Source organism: Sus scrofa, chromosome 17, assembly GCF_000003025.6.
Source record: "Sus scrofa isolate TJ Tabasco breed Duroc chromosome 17, Sscrofa11.1, whole genome shotgun sequence".
NCBI classification, from domain to species: domain Eukaryota; kingdom Metazoa; phylum Chordata; class Mammalia; order Artiodactyla; family Suidae; genus Sus; species Sus scrofa.
Window position 1 is genome coordinate 16,024,138 of NC_010459.5, and position 12,981 is coordinate 16,037,118.

Here is a 12,981-nt window from a genome sequence, read left to right on the forward strand (position 1 = left end):
AGAGAAGAGAAGAAGATTGAAAAGGAATGAAGACAGTCTAAAAGAACTCTGAGACAACATTAAATGCACCAACAACCGTATTATAGGGGTGCCAGAAAGAGAAGAGAAAGGGCCAGAGAAAATACTTGAAGAGATAATAGCCAAAAAATTCTCTAAAATGGGAAAGGAATCCCTCACTGAAATATAGGAAGCACAATGAATACCATATAAAATAAACCCAAGGAGGAACACCCCAAGACACATATTAATCAAACTGATCAAAATTAAAGATGAAGAGAAAACACTGAAAATATCTAGAGAAAAGAAACAAATAACTTATAAGGGAACCGTGATAAGGTTTTTGGCTAATTTTTAGCAGAAACTCTGCAAGCCAGAAGAGAATGGCATGACAGAATGGGAGAAAATACTTACAAATGAAGTGACTGACAAGGGATTACTCTCCAAAATATATAAACACCTCCCAAACACAATACCAAAAGACAAAAACAAACAAAAAAAAAACCATCAAAAAATGGGCAGAAGGTCTAAACAGACAATTCTCCAAAGAAGACATATAGATGTCCAAAAAACCTATGAAAAGATGTTAAAATCACTAATTATCAAAGAAATGGAAATCAAAACTGCTATGAGTTACCACTGTACACCAGCTTGAATGGCCATCATCAAAAAGTCTACAAACAGTAAATGATGGAGAGGGTATGGAGAAAAGGGAATCCTCTTACACTGTTGGTGGGTATATAAATTGGTGCAACCACTATGGAAAACAGGACGGAGATTTCTCAAAAAACTAAGAATAGAATTATCACGTGATTCAGCAATCCCACTCCTGGGCCTCTATTCGGAGAAAACCCTGACTTGAAAATATACGTGTATCCCAATGTTCATTGCAGCACTATATACGATAGCCAAGACATGGAAACAACAGCAACCTGAGCTTCTGCAGTTGGATTTTTAACCCACTGCATCACAGCGGGAACTCCTTGTTTTAATTTTTTAAATAAAAAATGAGAATATAGACATTGGATCAAAACTTGCCTTTAAAATTATTTTTTTTATTTTTTATTTTTTTGTCTTTCTGTCTTTTCTAGGGCCACACCCATGGCATATGGAGGTTCCCAGGCTAGGAGTCGAATCAGAGCTGTAGCCGCTGGCCTACACCAAAGCCACTGCAACACCAGATTCAAGCCTCATCTGTGACCTACACCACAGCTTATGGCAACGCGGATCCTTAACCCACTGAGCAAGGCCAGGGATCGAACCTGCAACCCCATGGTTCCTAGTCAGATTCATTAACTACTGAGCCATGATGGGAACCCCTAACTTTATTCTCGATTCAAAGACAAAAACATACCAAACATGTCATCTTTCTGATAAAAATCAGTCTTATTATTTGCCAAAACAAGTAATGCCTCACTTACTCCAGCCTGATCTTTTTCTTGGGAGAGAGAAAAAAAAATACATATCATCCTTTTCCCACCTCCTTGAGAGAGGTGATAAAAAGCAGTCCTGAATATAAGTCCTAACTGAATTTAAGCCTGAACTACAAACTGAAAGAAATAGGTAATCTCCCCACCAGGGGGCGTTAGTTGCTCCAATAGCGATATCTCCCAAAGAAAACGATTGAGTTTGCTGCAGTTTTTCTTGTATTCTTTTTTTGTTGGTGTCTTTGGGACATTTCGTATTCATGGAAAAGCATTGTCCTTCCCCGTGGAATGGTACTGTAAAGAGAAATAAAAAAGACACACAAAAAAATCTCAGGATTGAAAAGGGAGAAGAGGCTTAAGCTGTTGGTCCCAGTGAAAGGGTGGGGACTTCAACAAGTTTGCAAATTATGTGGTCTTTGAAAGTCAAGTGTGTGGCTTAACTGCATATCAAGAAGAATACACTTAGTCCATTTGTATTCATGATTCTTGTGTTTACTGTTTCCTATGTACTAAACATGTGTGTTTCTCCCAAAGTTCATACATATTTGGAGGTTTAGGGGTTGGGGCCGTTCATATGTATTTGGAGGTCATGAAGGTGGAGCAGTAATGAAGGGGATTAGTGACCTTATAAGAAGAGGCCTGAGGAGTTCCCGTTGTGGCTCAGTAGTTAACGAATCCGACTAGGAACCATGAAGTTGCTGGTTTGATCCCTGGCCTTGCTCAGTGGGTTAAGGATCCAGCGTTGCCATAAGCTGTGGTGTAGGTCACAGATGCGGCTCAGATCTGGCATTGCTCTGGCTCTGGCATAGGCCGGTGGCTACAGCTCTGATTGGACCCCTAGCCTGGGAACCTCCATATGCTGCGAGTGAGGCCCTAGAAAAGGCAAAAAGACAAAAAAAATGAAAATAAAAATAAAAGCCTAAGAGAGATAATCTCTGTCTCTCTACCATAAGAGGATATAACTAGAAGGCATTTCTGCTCAAACCAGTAAAAGTGTTCTCACATGAATCCATTGACTGGCATCTTGTTCTTAGACTTCCCAGCTTTCAGAACTATGAAAGATAAATGTTTGTTGTTTAAGCCACCCAGTCTATGGCCTTTTTTGGAGCAGCCCAAACTAAGACACAATTGATCCTTCTTAGCCCTTAAGTTTTCCTATCCTTAATTTGGATGTATAACACTTGCCTTCTAATTTTCTGCTCTAAAGCCATAACCAGTTTTGTTGTTTTTGTTTTGTTTTGTCCTTTTAGGGCCACACCAGCAGCATATGGAAGTTCCCAGGCTAGGGGTCTAAATGGAGCTGTAGCTGCTGGCCTACACCAGAGACGCAGCAATGCGGGATCCCAGCCACGTCTGCGACCTACACCACAGCTCATGACAATGCTGGATCTTTAACCCACTGAGCAAAGCCAGGGGTCAAACCCACAACCTCATGGTTCCTAGTCAGATTCGTTAACCACTGAGCCACATGGGAACTCCAGGTTTTTTTTTTTAAGCTGGGAATTCTAGGCATATTTACCTAGTTTAAATATATGTTGTTCATTGACTGAATTAGTTTGAATGGAGTTAAATAAATAGAGTATACATTAGGGAGAAAAAGCATGGACAAAAGTGTTATTCTTTTAAATGTATTTATTTCTTATTAGATCAGTAGTTTTCAAGCAGAACAATTCTACCACCACCCCACCACCCCCAGGTGTGGGAAGTTTGGCAATATCTACAGACATTTTTGATTGTCACCACTTGGGAAAGGGTTATAGCTACTAGTATCTAGTAGGTGGAGACTATGAATATTGCTAAACATCCTACGTTCCACATCTCCTCACAGAGAATTATATGACTCAAAATGTCAACAGTGCTGAGATTGAAAAACCCTGGTTCAGAGCAAAGCAAATAGGGAATGCTTCTTCCTTTGGGATGAGTGCTATTAGTTTAAAGTATAATGCCCAACTAAGCTCTCCTGATCCCACATGAAAAAAATTGTCATTCAGGGAAAGAATAAAGACATAGTTGTTCCAAGCGAGGAAAGACCCACAATTCTACAAAACTAAAGCAAACTCATAGACACAGAGAACAGATTTGTGGTTCCCAAGGAGTGGGGGGGGAGTAGGATGGACTTGGAGTTTGGAGTTAGTAGATACAAACTATTACATTTAGAATAGATAAGCAATGAGGTCCTACTGTATAACACAGGGAAGTATATCCAGTCTCTTGGAACAAACCATGATGGAAGATAGTATAAGAAAGAGAATGTGTATACACACACACACACATATGACTGGGTCACTTTGCTGTACAACAGAAATTGTCACAACATTGTAAATCAACTGTAATAAGAGATTTAAAAAAATAAGTTCCTATTGTATAGCACAGGGACCTATAGCTAGTCTCTTGGGATAGACCATGATGGAAGATAATATAAGAAAAGTAATGTGTGTGTGTGTGTGTGTGTGTGTGTGTGTGTGAATGACTGAGTCACTTTGCTGTATAGAAAAATTGGCATAATAGTATAAATCAACTATATTCTAATAAAATTTAAAAAGAGAGAGAGAGAACATGGAGGCAAGATGACAGAAATGCTGTTTAGAAACTTTAATAAATCAGAGAGAATTGGAAAAAAATTGCAATTCTACTGAGAGACAGATATGCCAGTTTTCAAAACAGGAAAAGGCAAATTCTGAGACCATTCTGAGAGGTATCAAGTGAGGAGCTAATCAGATGTTGTTGACTAGATGCATTATGGCCTTTGTCTTCCATTTCTTAGCCCAATGGGACAGATATAGTATAAGCAGATATGAGTGAACCTGTTTCTAATAATTCATTTAGGCTTGGTGATCACTTTTAGATATGTAGATACATCTAACTTCTGAATGAGCAATGTAGATATAATAACATTTGAGTGACATGTATTAATGAAGAGTGTCTGGAACCCAATTCAAAGTTTTGTATTTGGCCTTTTTCTATCTAATATTTCATCCAGCCTCAGGTGAAGAATGTGATCAAATTGCAGATGGCTTGAAATCAGGAAGATGGTAGAACTAAGGTCAAAAAAGACTTGTAGAAAGAAAAAAGAAGCTGGTCCTGGAATTTTTGCACTCCTGCTATGTCATCTCTTTCTCAGCCTAGCCCAGCCTCACCATGGCGGACACCTTCATGGGCATCTGGAAGCTAGTGGACAGCAAGAATTTTGATGACTGCATGAAGTCAATTGGTGTGGGTTTTGCCACCAGGCAGGTGGCCAACATGACCAAGCCTACCACAGTCATCGAAGTGAATGGGGACACAATCACCATAAAAACACAAAGCACCTTCAAGAGCGCAGAGATCAGCTTCAAGCTGGGATTGAAGTTTGATGAGACAACAGCAGATGATAGGAAGGTCAAGTCCATTGTGACACTGGATGGAAGCAAACTTGTCCACGTGCAGAAGTGGAATGGACAAGAGACAACGCTTGTTCGGGAACTAGTTGATGGGAAACTCATCCTGACACTCACCCACGGCAGTGCAGTTTGCACTTGCATTTATGAGAAAGAGGCATGACCTGCCCATCCCTTCATTGACTGCTCCTTCCAATTGGCTACTCCTGGACTCAGCACCAGATTGCCTCGTTTTTTTCCTGTGGCATTTTGTAAAAATCCACTTTGGGGATATTCTCCTGGGGTCACGTGGCACCAGCCTGCATATAGTTCCGGTTCTTGTTGTGTATGTTTGTTTTTTTTAACTGCATCCAAAGGATGCGCTGAGGTCAATAAAACAGCCAAGGCCACCCCTCCAAAAAGAGAAAAAAGATATGGCAACAATAATGAGATAAGCTTTAATATAAGTCCTGAAAACCAGCGACACAGGAAGAGGTTGGAGAGGAGCAGACATTTTTTGTTTGTTAATTTTTTTAACTTTTAATTTCCTTAATGATTTTTATTTTTTTCCATTATAACTGGTTTACAAGTGCAGAAGTTTATATGAAAATTATTTTGGTAATTTAGAGGAACATAAATTCCTATTGGATCCAAATTAACCCAAATGGTTTCTGTCTGTGCTAAGAGATACATAACGTTCAGAATTTGGAATGTTATCGTCTTAGCTTAAACCACACCAAGAAGGATGCATGTTAATTATCTCACTTCAGGGGATACACTGACCATCTGAGGTATCCAGGGAAGAACAACTAGGCTGATTATAGTCTAGAAACTATGCCATGTGATAGGTAATTGGAAGAACAAGGAAAAGAGAAATGTGATGATTGGTTCAAATTATGTAAAGGGCTTTTGCATAGGAGAAGGTTTAGGCATTTAGTGATTGCTCTCAAAGAAGGACCTAGCAAGCTTAAGAAGACAAATTTGGGCTCCAACTAATAAACTGCTTGAAAATAGATGGATTCATTCCGTTGAGCTCTCAGTCACCAGAAGCAAGACAATTAAAATTGTGTGCCTTTTTTAGAGGCTGTTCAAACATCAGATAACACCAGATGGATTCTAAATTATCTTCCAATTTAGGATTTGGTCATTCTTATATCATCCATAATCAATATAAACCCCAAATACTTTTTTAGGCTGGTCTGATTCATTTAATAAATATTACTATTCTCACATTGTGAGGCAGTTTCAAATTCCCTAAACCAGGGTTTCCCTAAGTGTATGTCACAGATGGGCAGGGTCCTTTTGTATCTCATACTCAAAATTTCATGTGCAAAAAATTAAGATTATTGTATGCTACATTCTTTCTCAGAACGTCACAACACACATTTGCATGTTAGAGGCTCTGAAAAGTATTGCAGTTAAAAATAAAAACAATTCTTGGGGATTCCTGTTGTAGCTCAGCAGGTTAAGAATTTGACTAGCATCCATGAGGATGAGGGTTAGATCGCTGGCCTTGCTCAGTGGGTTAAGGATCTGGCGCTGCCATGAGCTGTGGTGCAGGTCGCAGATGCAGCTTGGATCTGGCATTGCTGTGACTGTGGTGTACATAGGCTGGCAGCTGCAGCTCCAATTCGACCCCTAACCTGGGAACTTCCATATGCATAGGTGTGGCCATAAAAAGCAAAATAAAAACAAAAACAGAAACAAATAAACAAATATAGAAAAAACCCCAACAATTCTTAAATTTTTCAGTGGAGTGTTCTAAAGTCCTCTACTTTATCTTCTCTGATATTTCAGCCTCAATGTCCATAATCACTCTGGCCATCCAATAAGTTCTCCCTAACCTTTCCCACAATTCAGCTCTTCCTATTTTTCTTTATTTGGAAGATTTTCATTCTTGTGTCTTGGGTCATTCTTGTGAAAGCAAAGCCTAAAAGAAACCTCACTTTTGCACCCATATAATAGTCTTAAAAAGTGGTTGCGTTTCATGCAGTTTACTTATTAGCACCTGATGGTACATTAGAACCTAATATAGTGTGATGTAGGCTACAACCCTGGTGTAGTGTTTCTCACCAAATAGGTATTCAATAAATCTTCCTGGAATGATTAAAGGAATCATGAGGCAAGTTGGATCTCTATTGACCCATGCTCAGGTCAATGTAAATAGCTAATTTAAGATTATAGTCTTTTATGATCACAAAGATTAAATAAGATAGAATACTGTCAAACACTGACAGACTTTTCTTGGGCAAAGCATCATGTAGCCCATATTGATTTTTTTTAAACAAATACTTCTCACTTAGTCATTCTTGGTCCCCACTTGATGATTGCCTACCAAATGGAAGGGTGGCTTCTTAGATATCACTATGTTTCAATGAATGAGCTGCATTTTCTGTTACCATTGTTTTATTTTAAATATTCTGTTTTTGTTAAGAGGGGGTGGCTATACTTTTGCCTGGTCTGGTTTCTCATCACAGTCTGATTTCTTATCACAGATTGGACAAACTTGGTGATTTTACTCTCTAAATAAAGCTAGTAATATATTCTAGGCCTTCTGGCCAACTAGGTCTAGGAGGAAAAAATGGTTTTTGACTCAGATTATTGCAGGTCTCACCCTGGGAATGTATATAAGGCTCTCTAAACACCTTAAATGACAGAATCTAAGGCTAACAATGATTGTCCCTTTATGAATCAGCAAGAAAGGGGATTAAAAAAAATAAGTAATGACTTTCCCCCAACCCTCAGCTCTTTTCTTTCCATGCAATGAAAACTTCCAAAACCAGGTAGTTCCAATACCTGATCCAAAAATCATAAATGGGATTGTCTTGGCCAAACTTAAGCAGGAAGTCCAGCCAAAGGGAAATTGAGAGTTATTTCAGGTAAGGATGGATTACTTTCAATTAAGGGTAGTTGACATGCCTTATCAAATGAAATTTGTGAGTAATAAGAATTTCCTTTCCTACAGAATTTTATGTCTACTACGTCTCTCAAAATTTCCTCTCCCATATTTAATAACTTACAGTTCAATGACAGTGACTAAAAGAAATTAATTTTCCAAAGATCAGTGGTTGTTATCAAATAGCTTATTCTAAAGTTTGAATTAGGAGAATAATGATGATATTAGAATTATTTAAATTATAAAATATTCAGAAATTAGAAAAATTAGAAAATATTTCATTCATCCCAAGAAGTTTTCTCTTATTGGAATAAAGTTAAAAAATAATTGAAGTTTAAAAAAGTACTCAAGGAGCTCTCTTGTGGCCAGGGGATTAAGGATCCAGTGTTGTAACTATAACAGATTGGATGGCTGCTGTGGCATGGGTTCGATCCCTGGCCCAGGAACTTCCACATGCTTTGGGCATGGCCTACATAAATAAATAAATAGATAAGTAAAATAAAAAAGTACTCAAGTAGTTTGTGCATACAGAGTATATACAGTGTGTCTTTTCTTCAAAAGAATTCATTGAATAATTACTTAGATCTTGTTTTTCCTCTTTATCTATTGCATTAATATTAGGATTAAGGAGTATAATTATAATTAGCCTACCATTTCTTAACCTTTTAGTGGTTAATATCAAATCCTTGAGAATCTGTGATTCAGTATCCCTGAGATGTCTAGTCAAATGCCAAGTGCACCAAAGGTAAACAGTATTAGAAAGAAAGAAAATTACCTTCTTTTCATTGAATAATGAAATAAATCTCTACAAAGTTGTGCCGATGAAGACACTCAAGGGCTCTGTTCTAACTCTTTGAAGGACTTTACCATCTATTTCTTCCCTGACAACCTTTTAGCCAGACTCCTCATTTAGAACTTCATTTGCCTTCAGAAGAGGAGTGAAGATGTATGTTGCCTAATAAATTGTTATTATCAAATGATCAAGTTCCACCTAAGGATTTTAGCTAAAGAATGCTCAAGCATCTGGGAAAAGTATGAGATCCTCATCAAGATATTTACCTTCTAATACACAACACTGAAGACCACTGTCACTTAGACTCTTCTGACTTTTCCTCTTTACCCCAACTGGATGACCAATTATTCACCTTAGCATCCTTTCATTTCTTTAGCCACTTGAAGGAATCATCAGTCTTCCCAGTGATTCTGTGACTATGTCTAGAATCTTTCTGTAAGGGGCTTATCAAGCATGCTTCCCATCTGGCCTTCTCTCTGCTTTTCCTTGGTGAACAAGCACATTCCAAGTGTAGGAGAGAGACACTTTATTTTTTTATCCTCTGAATTTCAATACCCAGGGCGGTGCCCTTGTATCAAAGCGACACAAGAGATCAACAGGAGAAAAAGCATACCTATTTTATTCAACTTTAATATTTTAATGTTTACATTTACACAGGATTATCACAGAAAAGAAAAATGTAAAACCCACAGAAGCAGTTAAGTCTGAGTACCTATATACCATTTTGCCAAAGAAAGATAAATTTGTGGGTCACAATAAAAAGGAAAGGGGTCTGGTCTCCTAGGAGAATTAAATTGTAATAAAGTGATATGAGGGAAATTAATGGAAGATGAGGGTTATTTCAATGAGTTTTGCTTAGGAGATTCAAGTCCAAGTACTATGATCAGTCACCTTCCTCCTCCTGTTCTGAGAGGGGGAAGGGAGACACTTCCACAAAGGGAAGTTTCCACCTTGCCTTCAAGTGATAAGTGGGAGGGTCAAGAATTTTCCTATGTGCCCTGTTTCTCAGTTGCCTTCAGCTCAAAATAATCCTTATGCTACAATGGCATCTTTTGGAGGTGGCACATTCTGACGTCCTCCCCAAAGTCTCTGGGAAGTCACCTTGACCTGGACATACTTTCCTGTACTCATATCCAACCCGGTGCTCGAGACTCAGTCTGTCCTCACTTTTATATGCTCCTCCTTCCGCCTTTACCCACGAAGTCTTGTTCTCTGATCCCTGTCTCTGCTGATCCACCCCAAGGACATTTCCCCACCCACCTCTGTCCTCCCTTGTGACCCGGAACACCCTTATCTAGTCTCATCCATGACACTGAGCTTGCACTTTCCTTTGATGCCTTTCCATCTTCTCATTATTATAGCATACAGACTTCATCCAACCTCCTTCTGAACTTTTAAAATTTCTTTTCTCTTTATTTATTTTTTAATATTTCTTGTTTTTATTAAAGTACAGTTGATTTACAATGTTGTGTCAGTTCCTCCTGTATAATAAAAAGTGACCCAGTCTTACATATATATACATTCTTTTTCTCATACTTTCATTCATGTTCTACCCCAGGAGATTAGGTATAGTTCCCTGTGCTGTACAGTAGAACACTGCTGTTTATCCATTCTAAATGTAATAGTTTGGCTCTATTAGCTCCAAACTCGCAATCCATCCGTTCCCTCCTCGCTTGGCACTATTCACAATAGCCAAAATATGGAAACAACCTAAATGTCCATCAACAAAGGAATGGATTAAGATGTAGTACATATATACAATGTACTACTTAGTTATAAAAAATGAAATAAGTAGTTCCTGTCGTGTCTCAATGAAAACAAATCTGATTAGCGTCCATGAGGACGAAGGTTTGATCCCGGCCTCACTCGGTGGGTTAAAGATCTGGCGTTGCTGTGAGTCATGGTATAGGTCGTAGACACAGCCAGATCCCATGTTTCTGTGGCTTTGGTGTAGGCTAGCAACTACAGCTCCTATTCGACCCGTAGCCTAGGAATCTCCATATGCCATGGATGTGGCCCTAAAAGGCAAAAAATAAAATAAAATAAAATAAGGTAAGGTAAGATAAGATAAAATAAAATAAAAAGTCATTTGCAGCAGCATGGATGCAACTGAAGCTTATACTAAATGAAGAACTTTCCTTTTTAATTCTCAATTATTTTTCTTTCTCTTTTTGCCTCTTCCTTTTTCTGGTTTTACTTTTTTTTTTAAATCTCAAAAAGTTTTGCTTCTTTCAAAGCAAAACTTTTAGTTTCAAATGTTATTTCTCATGAAGGCTTCCTGAATGGTTTAGGGGTATTATAAATTTTTAATATTAATTTACTCTTTTTCTTGGAAGCTACAATGATACTAATTATGATACTATGTTTTGTGATGGAAGACTAAGTGGCTTTTGAACAAGCAAGTAGGGAATAGGAAAGAATGAAAATAGATATTAAATTGATTATATTTCACTGACAAAAATAAAAGCCACTAGTTGGAACCATCTTCTTTTCACTCCTTCCACCAAACCTGCAGACTTGCTTGCATCTGCTTCCATTGTTTTTCTCTATATAAATATATTTATATATGTGTGTGTGTATGTATGAATATATATATATATGTATATACATATGTATTTAAATTTCTAGTTTCAATCAAATGCATGTGTTACCTTTCTGCTTTTGCTTACTCAAATTCGGTCTTTAAATAATTTTCTTTCATTTTTGCATGATCAATCAAACTTTCCCTCTTTGTTGGATTTTCCCCATTTGCTTGCAAAGTGTCCTTATATCTTACAAGTGAATAAGAAGTCAAATATCTCCCTTAAATCACTTTCCATTGTAGCTCTTCCATCTCAGGGCTGTCCCGTACTGTTGCCTGTTCCCCTTCCCATCAGTATTTCTCTAAAGAGTAAATGTGACCATTCTGTCTTCATTTCTTACCACTCTTATTCTTAAAACCACTTTGATCTGGGGCCCATTCTCAAGCTTCCCTGGAACTACTCTTGTAAAGGTTAATAATAACCTCCAACAGCCAAATCAAAGAACACTTTCTGCCTTCCTATTACCAGATCTCGCATCCACAAATGTATCCATTATTTTCTTTAACATCTCCTGGCATAGTTCTACACATGGGCTGTCTTTTTTTTTTATTTTTATTTTTTTTTTTTTTTTTTTTTTTTGCTATTTCTTTGGGCTTCTCCCGCAGCATATGAAGGTTCCCAGGCTAGGAATCCAGTTGGAGCTGTAGCTGCCGGCCTACACCAGAGCCACAGCAACGTGGGATCCAAGCCACGTATACAACCTACACCACAGCTCACAGCAACGCTGGATCCTTAACCCACTGAGCAAGGGCAGGGATCGAACCCGCAACCTCATGGTTCCTAGTTGGATTCGTTAACCACTGCACCACGATGGGAACTCCCAACACATGGGCTGTCTTTGCTGGTTCTTCCTATTTGCTTTAACCTTAAACTGCTTGTCTCTCCCTCTCCCTCTTCTTCACCCTCCTGACTCCCTTCTCTTCTCCCCATGTCCTTTCTTTTTCTCCTCTGATTTCTCCTCCCTCTTCTCTTTATGAAAATTTCTTTCTAGGTGATCCCATCCACATTCATGGCTTAAAATAATGTTCTATATGTTCTACACACATTCTGTGAGAGTAAGGGCCAGTATCCCTTGCTGTTGTTCGCGTTTTACTGTCTAATGCAATGCCTGGGAAAGAGTAAGCTCATGTATTACTCTGCTGCAGTTGCCATAACACAGTAACATAGACTGGGGATGGAGGTTAAAGAATAGAATTATATTTCTTGGTTGTAGAGGCTGGGAAGTTCAAGATCAAGGTGCCACAATGGAATACTACTCAGCCATAAAAAAGAATGACGTGGAGTTCCTGTCATGGCGCACTGGTTAATGAATCCGACTAGGAACCATGAGGTTGCAGGTTCGATCCCTGCCCTTGCTCAGTGGGTTAACGATCCGGCGTTGCCGTGAGCTGTGGTGTAGGTTGCAGATGCGGCTCGGATCCCACGTTGCTGTGGCTCTGGCGTAGGCTGGTGGCTACAGCTTCGATTCGACCCCTAGCCTGGGAACCTCCATATGCCGTGGGAGCAGCCCAAGAAATAGTAAAAAAAAGACAAAAAAAAAAAAAAAGAATGACATAATGCCATTTGCAGCAACATGGATGGAACCTAGAGACTCTCATACTGAGTGAAATGTATCAGAAAAACAAAGACAAATACCATATGATACCACTTATAACTGTAATCTAATATACAGCACAAATGAACACCTCCACAGAAAAGAAAATCATGGACTTGGAGAATAGACTTGTGGCTGCCCGATGGGAGAGGAGGGATGGGAGGGATCGGGAGCTTGGGGTTATGAGATACTTCTTAGAATAGATTTACAAGGAGATCCTGCTGAGTAGCATTGAGAACTATGTCTAGATACTCATATTGTAACAGAACAAAGGGTGGGGAAAAAATGTATACATGTAAGAGTAACTTGATCCCCATGCTGTTTATTCAAATAAAC

General features: G+C 38.6%; 1 pseudogene; it reads left to right on the forward strand.

Moving 5' to 3' along the window:
- LOC100627705 lies at positions 4,563-4,964 on the forward strand (annotated as a pseudogene).